Source organism: Macaca fascicularis, chromosome 15, assembly GCF_037993035.2.
Source record: "Macaca fascicularis isolate 582-1 chromosome 15, T2T-MFA8v1.1".
Classification (NCBI taxonomy): Eukaryota; Metazoa; Chordata; class Mammalia; order Primates; family Cercopithecidae; genus Macaca; species Macaca fascicularis.
In genome coordinates this window covers 86,675,961-86,687,665 of record NC_088389.1, presented here as the reverse complement: position 1 = coordinate 86,687,665, position 11,705 = coordinate 86,675,961, and the positions used below count along the sequence as shown (strand labels likewise).

The 11,705-nt window shown below is 39.0% G+C and overlaps 1 long non-coding RNA gene across 1 annotated transcript; it reads right to left on the bottom strand.

Moving 5' to 3' along the window:
• Positions 1 to 3,783: 3,783 nt before the first annotated feature.
• Positions 3,784 to 9,963, bottom strand: LOC102122355 (uncharacterized). The gene is made up of 3 exons (XR_001485675.3): positions 9,837 to 9,963; positions 6,464 to 6,718; positions 3,784 to 4,869 (listed from the first exon to the last, which is right to left on the bottom strand). It is a non-coding gene; the product is annotated as an uncharacterized lncRNA (long non-coding RNA).
• Positions 9,964 to 11,705: the final 1,742 nt, after the last annotated feature.

Genomic DNA, 11,705 nt, shown 5'->3' with positions numbered 1-11,705 from the left:
TCATGCAAGTCCAAAATCCAGCAGGGCAGTCATTAAACCTTAAAGCTACAAAATAATCTCCTTTGACTCCATGTCTCACATCCAGGCCACACTCATGCAAGGGATAATCTCTCAAAGCCTTGGGCCGCTCTGTGACTTTTCAGGGTACAGCATCTGTAGCTGCTTTCATGGGCTGCCATTGAGTGCCTGTGGCTTTTCCAGGTGGATGGTGCAAGCTGTTGGTGTATCTACCATTCTAGGGTCTGGAGGATGGTGGCCCTTTTCTTACAGCTTCACTAAGCATTGCCCCAGTGGGGACTGTGTGTAGGGTTCCTAACCTCATTTTCTCTCTGCACTACCCTAGCAGAGGTTCTCCATGAGTGCTCCACCCCTGCAGGAGACTTCTGCCTGAACATACAGGTATTTCCATACATCCTCTGAAATCTAGTCGGAGGTTCCCAAACCTCAACTCTTACCTTCTGTGCACCCACAGACTCAACACCACATGGAAGCTGCCAAAGCTTATGGCTTGCCCCCTCTGAAGCAACAGCTTGAGCTGTACCTTGGCCCCTTTCAGCCATGGCTAGAGCTGAAGCAGCTGGAACACAGGGTGCCATGTCCTGTGGCTGCACAGAGCATCAGAGCCCTAACCGTGGCCCATGAAACCATTTTTTCTCCCTAGGCCTCTAGGCCTATGATGGGAGGTGCTGACATAAGGGTCTCCGAAATGTCCTGGAGGCATTTTCCCCATTGTTTTTGCTATTAACATTCAGCTCCTCTTTACTTATGCAAATTTCTGCAACCAGCTTGAGTCCCTTCCTAGAAAATGGGATTTACTTTTTTAGTGCATGGTCACAATGCAAATGTTTAAAACTTTTATGCCATACTTCCCTTTTAAATACAAGTTCCAGTTTCAGATTATTTATTTGTTCGTGTATATGAGTATACACTTTTAGAAACAGCCAGGTCACCTCTTGAATACTTTACTGCTTAGAAACTTCTTCCACCAGATATCCTAAATCATTTCTCTCAAGTTCAAAGTTCCACAGATTTCTAGGCCAGGGGCGAAATGCCACCAGTCTGCTTGTTAAAAGCAAAGCAAGAGTGACCTTTATTTTAGTTCCCAATAAGTTCCCCATCTCCATCAGAGACTTCTTCAGCCTGGACTTCATTGTTCTTGTCATTATCAGCATTTTGGTCACAACCATTCAACAAGTCTCCAGGAAGTTTTTAAACTTTCTCCCCTCTTCCTGTCTTTTTCTCAGCATTCCAACTGTTCCAACCTCTGCCCATTACCCAGTTCCAAAGTTGCTTCCATATTTTCAGGTATCTTTATAGCATTACCCCATTCCTGGTACCAATTTTCTGTGTAGTTTGTTCTCATACTGTTATAAAAAACTAGATGAGACTTGGTAACTTATGAAGAAAAGATGCTTAATTGGCTCACGGTTCTGCAGGCTTAATAGGAGGCATAACTAGGAGGCCCAAGGAAACTTACAATCATGGCATAGGGCAAAGGGGTGTAAAGCACTTTCTTTACATGGTGGCAGGACAGACAAAGTGAGAGAGTGAAAGGGAAGGGCCATACACTTTTAAACTATCAGATTTTGTGAGAACTCACTCACAATCACAAGAACTACATGGGGGAAACCTGCCCTCATGATCAAATCACCTCTCCCACTAGGTCCTTCCTCCAACACTGGGGATTATGATTCAACATGAGACTTGGGTAGGAACAATGAGCCAACACATACCACTTATATAAATGCAAGTTTTTGAACTAAGGTTTCTAAGAACGAAGAAATTAAAAAATCTTAATCTACATACTATCACTGTTTTTTTTTGTTGTAAATAATTTTATTCAGTTAACTGCTATGGTTAGGATGCTTTTGGTTTCAAGATAAAGAAGAATAAAAGCTTAAACAGTAAGACTTTTTAATTGTCTTACTTAATGAGATGCCTGGATGTAGACAATTTCAGGATTTGTTCAGCTATCTTTTACATGAGAATAGATACTTCTTTTATTCTGCAGTCCTTACCACATTGGCTTTTTCTACCCACAGTCAGTATTGTATGTTTTCAGATGACTCTGTTGCATATCCTCCCACAAGCACACTTCAAGAGAGAAAATGTGAAACATAAATATGACTGGTACCTTCATGTGCTACACTCCTTTAATATAGGAGCAAAATTGCTTGCAGAATCCTCTGGCTAACTTATTCTGATGTATCTGTGAATGGAATGGAGGCAGGTAGCTACCCCTTAATTCAGAGTAACTGAAAAACTAGCATCTTGCATTGAATCCTTTATGGTTAGAAGTAGGCAAAAACCAAGACAGTTGAAAATATCTGTTTGGATGACAATTGTATTAATCATTATTGCAGTTCATCAATACTCTGGTACTCTTCCTTCCTGGACTTTATCCCCTGCAAGTTAGGCAACATGACTTACTTTATCAAATAAAATATTAGCCTAGTGATGTGTGGGTGTGACCTATAAATTGAAACAATAAGAATTGCTAGGAAATCCGTTATGTCCTTTTCCATCGGCTATAGATATTCAGTGTTCCAACTGCATTTGAGATTGAGAGGAAATTGAGATATTAAGGTTGCTTCTTACTGTATCATAATCCAGCATACCTTGACTGATACAGAAATTTCTCTAACAGCAATGATACTAGTGGCCTGGGGGAGGTTCCCAAATTGAAGTGGAACCTCGATCCCAGCTAGTATTCAGGGTATTGACACCATCTCAAGAAGTAATTTAAGGATAGTCATAAAATAAAGTATATATATTTATTGCAAAGTGAAAAGTATACACCTGAGAAAGGGTATTGCAGACATACTCAAAAGAGAGTTGCACCCTAGGTGGTTTGAGGTTGGGTTGTTACCTTTATGGGTTTCTTTAACCGAGGCATGAAATATTCATGAAAATTCCTCGAGAAAGTAGAGATTTCTCAGAACTGTAGTGTTATTCACTTTTACACCAAATATGGTGTTTTTGGAGCAGTCATAGTGCTGTTGGGTGTGTGATTTAGTATGCTAATGAGTATATAATTAGGTCCTAGGTGAAACCCAAGTCAAATTCAGTACCATGTTGGGTCTAGTCAATCTTAGCCAGCTTGTTTCACACCTTGTTTTGGAAGGTCTTATCAGCCCATAGCCTCTGCAGCTATTTCAGCAGCTTCCTTTTGTTTATTCATGTGAAATTGCTGCCTGAAATTTTCTATTCTCTTGTGACCAGTCTGTATTATTCCTGTCTTAGCAAGAAGAAAAAAATAAAAATATGTGGTTTTGCTTAAATGGCAGGCAGTGGGTAGTAAGGCAACTGTTAGAGGGTGGACAGATGGAGACCCATTTCATGTAGTGGCCAAATTCTGGTAAAACAGTAACTCAGAAGGCAGATCATATAATAATGGACATGAAGGCTCAGAGGAACAAGTCGGGAAAACAAGTGTTAGCAGTTGTGTGTGGGTTTTTGTTGGCTGGTTTTGGTAAGGTATTTTAAGAAGGCAACAAGTTCAGAAAAGAAATGATAGTCTTGCAAACACAGATAAGAGGGCATTGAATTCAGAAATTCAGGGCCTTGAATGTTAGAAAAGCTGTATATATTTCAGAACCAAACGATGGAAGATAGAAGTGAGAAGCCTTTGAGCAACAAAGGCTAATTTAAAATCAGCCACGTGGCATGTGTAAAATTAAACATATAGGTGTCCCATCATGGTTATCAATATATGAATGGATTGAGGGTGTCAAAGACATATCCAGACTTAATAAAGACAGACTTTACTCAAATAGACTTGTAGTAGAGAAAACTTTTATTTCAGAAATCTGCATAAGTTACACAAGGAAACAGAAAAAGACTTTTCTTTCATCGGAAAAGGTCACCAGGGTCAGCAGAAACGTTTAAGGGGAAATTGGGCAAGAAAGTATGGATGAGCAGACAGCATAAGCAGAGTGATCTGACAGGAAGCACGCCTCCCAGTGGTCAGCTGACTCTCAGGATACACTACTAAGAGGGGCATGTTCTGCATTTTAATGCTTGCTCAAGCTTTGGGGCAATCCCAGATTCAAAGGCCTGTGGGAAAGAGATAAGCCTTTCCAAATTTTAGTCAAGACATGGCCAAGGGTAAGAAATGAGCAATTGTGAACATAGGTCAGTCCCTCCCTGCTCACCTGCACCCCCGCCTCCCCATTGTTTAAGACAAACTACCTTTGTCTTTAAACACTACTAGGGACGGAATAGGAATCATGAACTGAGATTGGTCAAAGTAGTTTTTAGGGGTTGAGCGAGCCTTCACATTCTTGTTGGCATTAAAGGACTAGCTGTATCATCTGCCAACTTGTAGTTCGACTGTTGTTGAAGGGTCTTAGAGATCAGGTTTTTAATGAGAGCTATGGCTAGGAATATTGTAGAAAAATAACTATTAAACATGAAATAGAGGAGTAATGCCAAGGTTTGCGGTTCAGATGGTGGCAGTTAAGGAGATTCTAGGACATTGAAAATATCCTTAAATAGTGGGTAGTTTGATGAATTTCCAAGTTTGTGGTCTCGATATTTTTAGTTTTAGCATGTATATTAGAGAGGTTTCAGGGAACATATGCACAACAATTGAGAAGCCAGAATCATGCCCAAATCTAGATTATTGTAGACAGCCATTCACTGGAGTTTCTGGAATACTTTGGCAATGATGTTGGTGGCTTTGGTAAGACTTTCTGCAGTCTTGGTTATTTCAGGAGCGAACAACTGAATATGTACAAATTCCAGCAAACTTCCTGACCAGTCCACAGCAATTGTAGGCAGAAAGTTTGCTCATATGTGATCTGCTGCAGTAGTCTTTTAACTTTACTCTCAATCTCTTATCCTCTTGTTCCAAGGCTTCTTAAGAACCTGGAGGAAAAAATAAATAAATAAATAAAGGTCATAGCCTCCTTCTAGGATTGGGATTCTGTACCTAACCTTGCAGCTATAACATGGTTTACAGATATTTTTGATTGCCCAGTGCCTAGGAAACTTAGATGTAGTAGATTAGTTAAAGTGAGAAAAGAAAGCAATTTAGTTAAAAGTCTGATAATGGCTAGTAAGATTAGCCAGATAACAGGATCTAGTGCAATTATCAAGCAGACATCAGTAAGCACCATTACCTTAATACAATGTGTCTCATTAGGGACTGAACAGGATTCATAGGTGTGATTGTACCATGGATTTGCACCTTAGAGCTCACATGAGCTGTTTTGATAAGGATGTTATTCTGTCCAAATGGGAAATTTTCAGATTGAGGAAAGTCATGTTTGTTGTTCACAAGACAGTCCCAATCATACCAGGCACAATTATGCTTAGGATCACCAGGATCATCTTTAAGATTCATATAACAAGGCAATGTACTCTTATCACCCATAATAATACTGTAGTATTTGTACTGATGGAAAATTAGGGGCAATTGCAAATACTTAAGCCCACGAAAAGGCCTTTGGTGATGTGGTGGAAGCATAGATTGCCCTATTGAAAACTATTGATATTGAAGAAGACTCCTTTTGAAGTCTAAAGGAAAAAGCTAAAGGGCTCCAAAGTGATAATATAAAAAATAGAGGATTATCTTGCTAGGACTTCTGTGACAAAATGCTACATAATGAGTGCCTTAACCAACAGAAATTTATTTTCTCACAGGTCTAGAGGCTAGAAGTCTGAGATCAGAATGTTGGCAGAGTTGGTTTCTTCTCAGGACCATGAAAGAAATACCTGTTCCAGGCTTCTCTCCTAGGTTTATAGATGCTGTCTTCTCCTTGCGTCTCTACATAGTCTTTCCTCTGCACATATCCCTGTCCAACTTTCCTCTCTTATAAAGATACCAGTCACAGTGTATTCGGGTCCATTTCACAACTTTATTTTCACTTAATTACTTCTGTAAAAATTCTATAATATCTTCATGTACAATCATACTCTAAAATGCTGAGAGTTAGAACGTCAGCATGTGAATTTTTGGAACAGAGTAAAATTCAGCCCATAACAAATGCCCATTAGCCTAATAGTGGTATAGGAATTTGGAATAAACTAGAGGCTTCCAAAGGAAAAAAGAGTATATAATCAGCAATTAAAAGTAAGGTTTTGAGATTGTGCTACACATGGAGTAAAATAATACCTATAGATTCTGGGGTTCTCATAGAGTACTGAGATGGAATAATTATTAAAGAAGCTTTTGTGAAGAGGAGACAGAAATACTACAAGGACTCATTATGAAAGTCTGCAGTTACAATGAGGAAAGTTATATGGACAGCAAAGGTGACAATGGAGGAACATAGGAGAAAGAAAATGGTAAAAATATATGTATAGGAAGGAAAATCTCACAGTGTTTTGTTCCAATGTTGTTGGTAGAGCTACGTTGGTAAAGCTGTCATCTGCTTGGTGGGAAGTTTTTGGGAAAGCTGTCTAATTTGCTGTGTAGACATTGTATTCTAGAGGTCTGAAAAAACAGAGCATGGATTACCTTAAGATCTCCAATTGAGTTGAACTTCCATTCAGAGTAGCTTTTACATCCTTTTAGTTGAGAGCCATAAACTCAAGGTTGGAATTCCTGGAGTTTGCAAGAAGACTGTTTCAGATAGGAGTAAAACTTCCTCATCAATGTTGGCAGAAGACATGATTTAGTCTCTTTCTCCCATGTTGAATGATCTTGTAAAGGCCAGTGACTAAATTTCAGGTGAGAGAGCCAAGTGGCCATCTGGGTGTCTCCAAAGTACATCTAGGAAGGTAAAGCATCCAACTTGTTTCCAATTGTTCTTTCATGTTAGGGGGCTTTAAATGGGGGAGATTCTAAGCTCTTTTGTTAGGGGCTCAGTTGGTAAGTGTAGTCAGTTTAAGATTTTTTCTGGTTGTGTTGAAATTGGAATAGATTTGTAAGCTGCCACCACGTAAACATATCGTCAGGCAGTGACTTTTTTTTTTTTTTTTTTTTTTTTTTTGCTTTGGGGTTTTATCATCCATGTGAGCTTCTACTTTAAGTATGTCTAACTCCTCTGACCATCACAAAGCTACTAAGGGGACAGACACTTGTGTCCATTTTTAGTTGGTGTCCTCAAAGTTGTTATAAATCCTCTCGTTTTCCATACAATACTAAAATCATGTAGTATCCAAAAAGCGTGTTTACTCTCTGTGTAGATATTAACTCTTTTCTCTTTGGCCAAAAATCAAGCTGTTAAGAGAGCTAAAAGTTTAGTGATCTGAGGTGCCTTGTGCCAGGTAGAAGTTTATGTTCTATGGAGTTTTAAAAATCGTAATGACATAACTTGCCTGGATTTTTTTTTCTGAGGGGCAGAGATATAAACCATCAGCACAGAAGACAAAGTCTGGATTTTTAAGGGGGATCTCTGAGTGGTCAATATTGCTGAGGATTGAGGCTTGAATTTCATAATGCAATCATGTAATTTCTCTTCAATTGGAAGAGGGAAGATAGTGGCAGGATTGAGATTTTGAGAGCAGTCGATGGTAATATAAGAAGAGAACAGAAGAATTTCGTAAGAAGTGAAACTAAAAAATGCTGGGTATTTTCCATTAGGATAAGGGCCGGAGCTGCATAAAATAAATAGATGTTCAAGATACAATCCAAACAAGGTCAGCTGTGGTTTGAACTAATTTTACAGTTGCTGCAACTGCTTTCAAGCAAGAAGGGAAACCTTGAGTTATAGTATCTAGGATGGGGTTAAAGTATCCCATTGGCCTCTGATTTTCATTATGTTTTTGAGATGTCTAAGGCATGTCCTTCTCTTTCATAAACACATAGGGAGAAAAGCAAAAGGAAGTTACGAAGGTTTAAAGTGGGCATGGAGGAAAGAAAGGTCTTTAGAGATTCAAATTATTTTAAAGAGGGTGAGTCCCCCTGAGGTTGGGAGTTTGAGACCAGCCTGACCAATATGGAGAAACCCCTTCTCTACTAAAAATCCAAAATTAGCAGGGCATGGTGGTGCATGCCTGTAGTCCCAGCTACTTGGGAGGCTGAGGCAGGAGAATCACTTGAACCCGGGAGGCAGAGGTTGTGGTGAGCCGAGATGCCAAGATTGTGCCATTGCACTCCAGCCTGGGCAACAAGAATGAAACTCTTCCTCCCCCGACCAAAAAAAAAAAAAAAAAAAAAAAAAAAAGGTGAGTCCCATTGTAGAGATTCAGATACAAGCTCTTCAGTTACACCATATAAAAGGGATGCTATAGCAGAAAAGCTAAGAATTTATTCTACAATAACTAAGCAGCCCCCCCAAAGTCCCTAAACTATCCCTTGGTTTTGGGGCAAGGTATAGTTACGAAATGTCTTGATAAGATATGGGGATAAACATTTTTCCCTGAGGAAAAATAATCATTGCTTAAATTGTACACTTGAGGGCACAGAAACAGAACTTTTGAGACTTTATGTCTCTTCCTAGCCAAGACTTTTAATAAGTACTGGGTATCTTGCAAATAATTATTGAGTGCCTTAGAACAAAGATGAAAAGTATCTACATATAATATTGAGTACTAAAGTGCCAGGGAAGATCGAATTCTTTAAATTTGCAGTTAATGTCTGGGAAAATTAAGCGAGGGCTTCTATAAGTCCTGAGGCATAAATAACTAAGCATATTCTTGATTTTCTCATGTAAAAGAAAATAGGGAAATAGGCTAAAGGGGCTGTGAGAAGCAGAGCACAATGACAACAGCAAAATGAGTGGTGTTGGAAGGTATGGAAATAAGGATAGCAATAGTGTATTTGAGACCAAAGGGAATCTTGATTTACCTTCCTCTTTATGACTTGCAAATCTTGGACCAACTAGTGATATTTTCTGCTTTTTTTTTTTTTAACAGGAAATTGGTGCATTGAGGGACTACGGGGTGGAAATCATGAGTGCTTTGTCAGCTTGGATAGTAGGTTTTGAGACCTTCAATTGCCTCGGGTTGTAGAGGATACCAGGGCAGTTTACAAAGGGTGCATACTAGGGTCTCTCCTCACCTTTAAGGTACCCTACAGTTGTGCCCTACATCTGGCAAACCCATAGCAAAATTGAGCCAGGAAGGAATGTGATGAGGAATTTTGAATGTGGGGATTTTTAACGGCTTGGGGAGCAGTGAACTGGGCAAGAAAACTGGGGTGATCTATCAGAGATATCAGAGGTTAAAGGCAAATTGAAGAAAAGTTCAGGACTTCAGGGTTAGTTCCTTAGGTGAACATAAAATATTAACATTCCAATGAGAGAGTAGATCTCTGATTAACAGATTAACAGGGGTTATAGAATTTAATAAAATGCTGTGTTTGGCATTATAGGATCCAGAGGACACAGAAGGGAACTTGGAAAGGAGAAAATCTTATAGTAAGTTGTCTAACTTAATCTTGCAGATAGTTTGTGCACTCTACTGTTTAGAGAAAATTTTGAACTGTTGGATTCAAGGGCTCGTAAGAGATGAACATATTTGGGTAGATCTCAAGAAATTTAGAGAGGCAATTATAGTTTCAAATTATACTTTGTGAAAATACCATTTTTGAAGAAATTAGACTGAAAGAGTGCCCAGTGGCAGAGCATAGGGGCAGAGGAGACAGAACGCCATGGAAGTGAGAATTACCCATGAGATTAGGCTGGTATACAGATAACCAAAGAGATCTCACAAAAAGCCAGAAAAAAACTAAGCACATAGCAGAAAAAAAGCTAAGAAGAGTCCTGCTCAACGAGAGTCAGGGATTAAATCTCCACTTGGAAGGAACCAAGAAGACCTCTACCTAGGAAAGGTCTTGCTCAACAGAAATGAACTGGGAAGAGCCTCATTTAACAGTATAAAAATAACTTCTTATCCCGCTACAAAAGACAAATATCTGGAATACTGAATTAAGGTTTGCTACTCACCAGCATAGATCCGGATTTGTCCAGCTAGGAAGGATGCACAGGGTCAGAGAAGCCAGCATCAAAACCTCGGTGCAGATGGTATAGTCCTAGGGGCAATCAGCAATCAACCTGACTGAGCACCAGACTCTGCCAAAGAAAAACTAATTCAGACTTAGGTGAGAAAGACTTTATTCAAAATAATTATTGTAATATTGAGAGTGCTCCAGTCTCAGAAATCTGCTAGTATCTCAAAATCAAACAGAACATGTCTTTCCTCTTATAGGAAAAAGTAACCAGGGAGAGCAAAAATTTTTAAGAGGAAATTGGGCAAGCAATGGGGAGTGAGTAGAAGGCATGACAGAGGAGTCTGATAGGCCAATTCTCTTGATAGCCGTTAAAGAGAGTAAATTCTGCATTTTAGTCCTAGATCAGGACTGAGTACAGGACAAATACAGGGGCCTATGGGGAGAAGAGAAGCCTAACCAAAGTTTAATACAAGGCAAAGGGGGGAAAATGTGCAATTTTGAACTCTTGGTCGGGGTCTTAGAGTAAAGGGAACTAGAGATATGGTGGCTGTAATTCCTTTAAATTAAAAAAGAAAGCTCAGGGAAAGGGGACAAAGGGAATAACTGTCCCACTTGAATAGAATTAGCTCAAACAGCTATAATTAAATCAAGAAAAGAGAAATGGGAGGAGGGATGAGAGAGTAAGAAAAGATAGAAGTCTGGAAGGAAATTATAGTTAGTGATTGTTAATTCATATATTTTGTCCATCATGATTTACCTATCAAAATTTCCATTTAGTATTTAAAACTCTGTGCATATTTTATCTCATCTGGAAACTTATTCCTTAAATTTAAGGATTAGCTTTTTTTCTTTCCATAGAACATTTATAGCTGTGAATAATTCTGTCCATAGCATTTAAAATAATATATTATATTTACTGGGTTCCTTTAAATGAGAAATCTTTATTTTCTCAACTGTAATCACCAATTACATTGATTCAATATATGCCAGTTTTTATTATTAATATTATTATTATTATATTTATTTATTTATTTATTTATTGAGATGGAGTCTTGCTCTGTCGCCCAGGCTGGAGTGCAGTAGCGTGATCTCGGCTCACTGCAAGTTCCGCCTCTCAGGTTCACGCCATTCTCCTACCTCAGTCTCCCGAGTAGCTGGGACTATAGGCACCCGCCACCACGTCTGGCTAACTTTTTTGTATTTTTTTAGTAGAGACGGAATTTCACCATGTTAGCCAGGATGGTCTTGATCTCCTGACCTTGTGATCCGCCTGCCTGGGCCTCCCAAAGTGCTGGGGATACAGGCATGAGCCACCTTGCCGGCCCAGTTTTTGTTAGTTTTTATTGACATCCTTATATTATATTTACAAAGTCTTTAGGAAATCATATTGTTATTGAAAATATCCGTACAGGGGAACACTATAGCAAAACGTTTTTATATACAGTATCAGGTAAGAAATATACTTTTAGCTCGTGATTTTAATAGGAAGATTTCTATCTGGGTATTATATTTTAAATGTTAAAAATCTACTAAGGCAATTATTCTATGCTTTTTGCTATTACCAAACCAAATGTAAGAGAGTAGCCAGAGAACTAGTTTTGGTACGAAAAAATCAACCTTTTTCTTTTGCAGAAATAACACATTCTTGGCTCTAGTGTAGCCTGATGGCCTTTGTGAATGCTTGGTTACTTGCAGATGGATGCACAAAGAGAGCACATAAGTAGGCTGGTTTTAGCAGTTCAACTGTGGCCATTCCTTATCTAAGGTTTTCTTCCTTTACAAAGAGTTTCAAGGATTCTGGATCCTGTGCTTGTGAACCTACCAATGAGCACAAGGCTGAGCACAAAAGATAACACCAATGAAT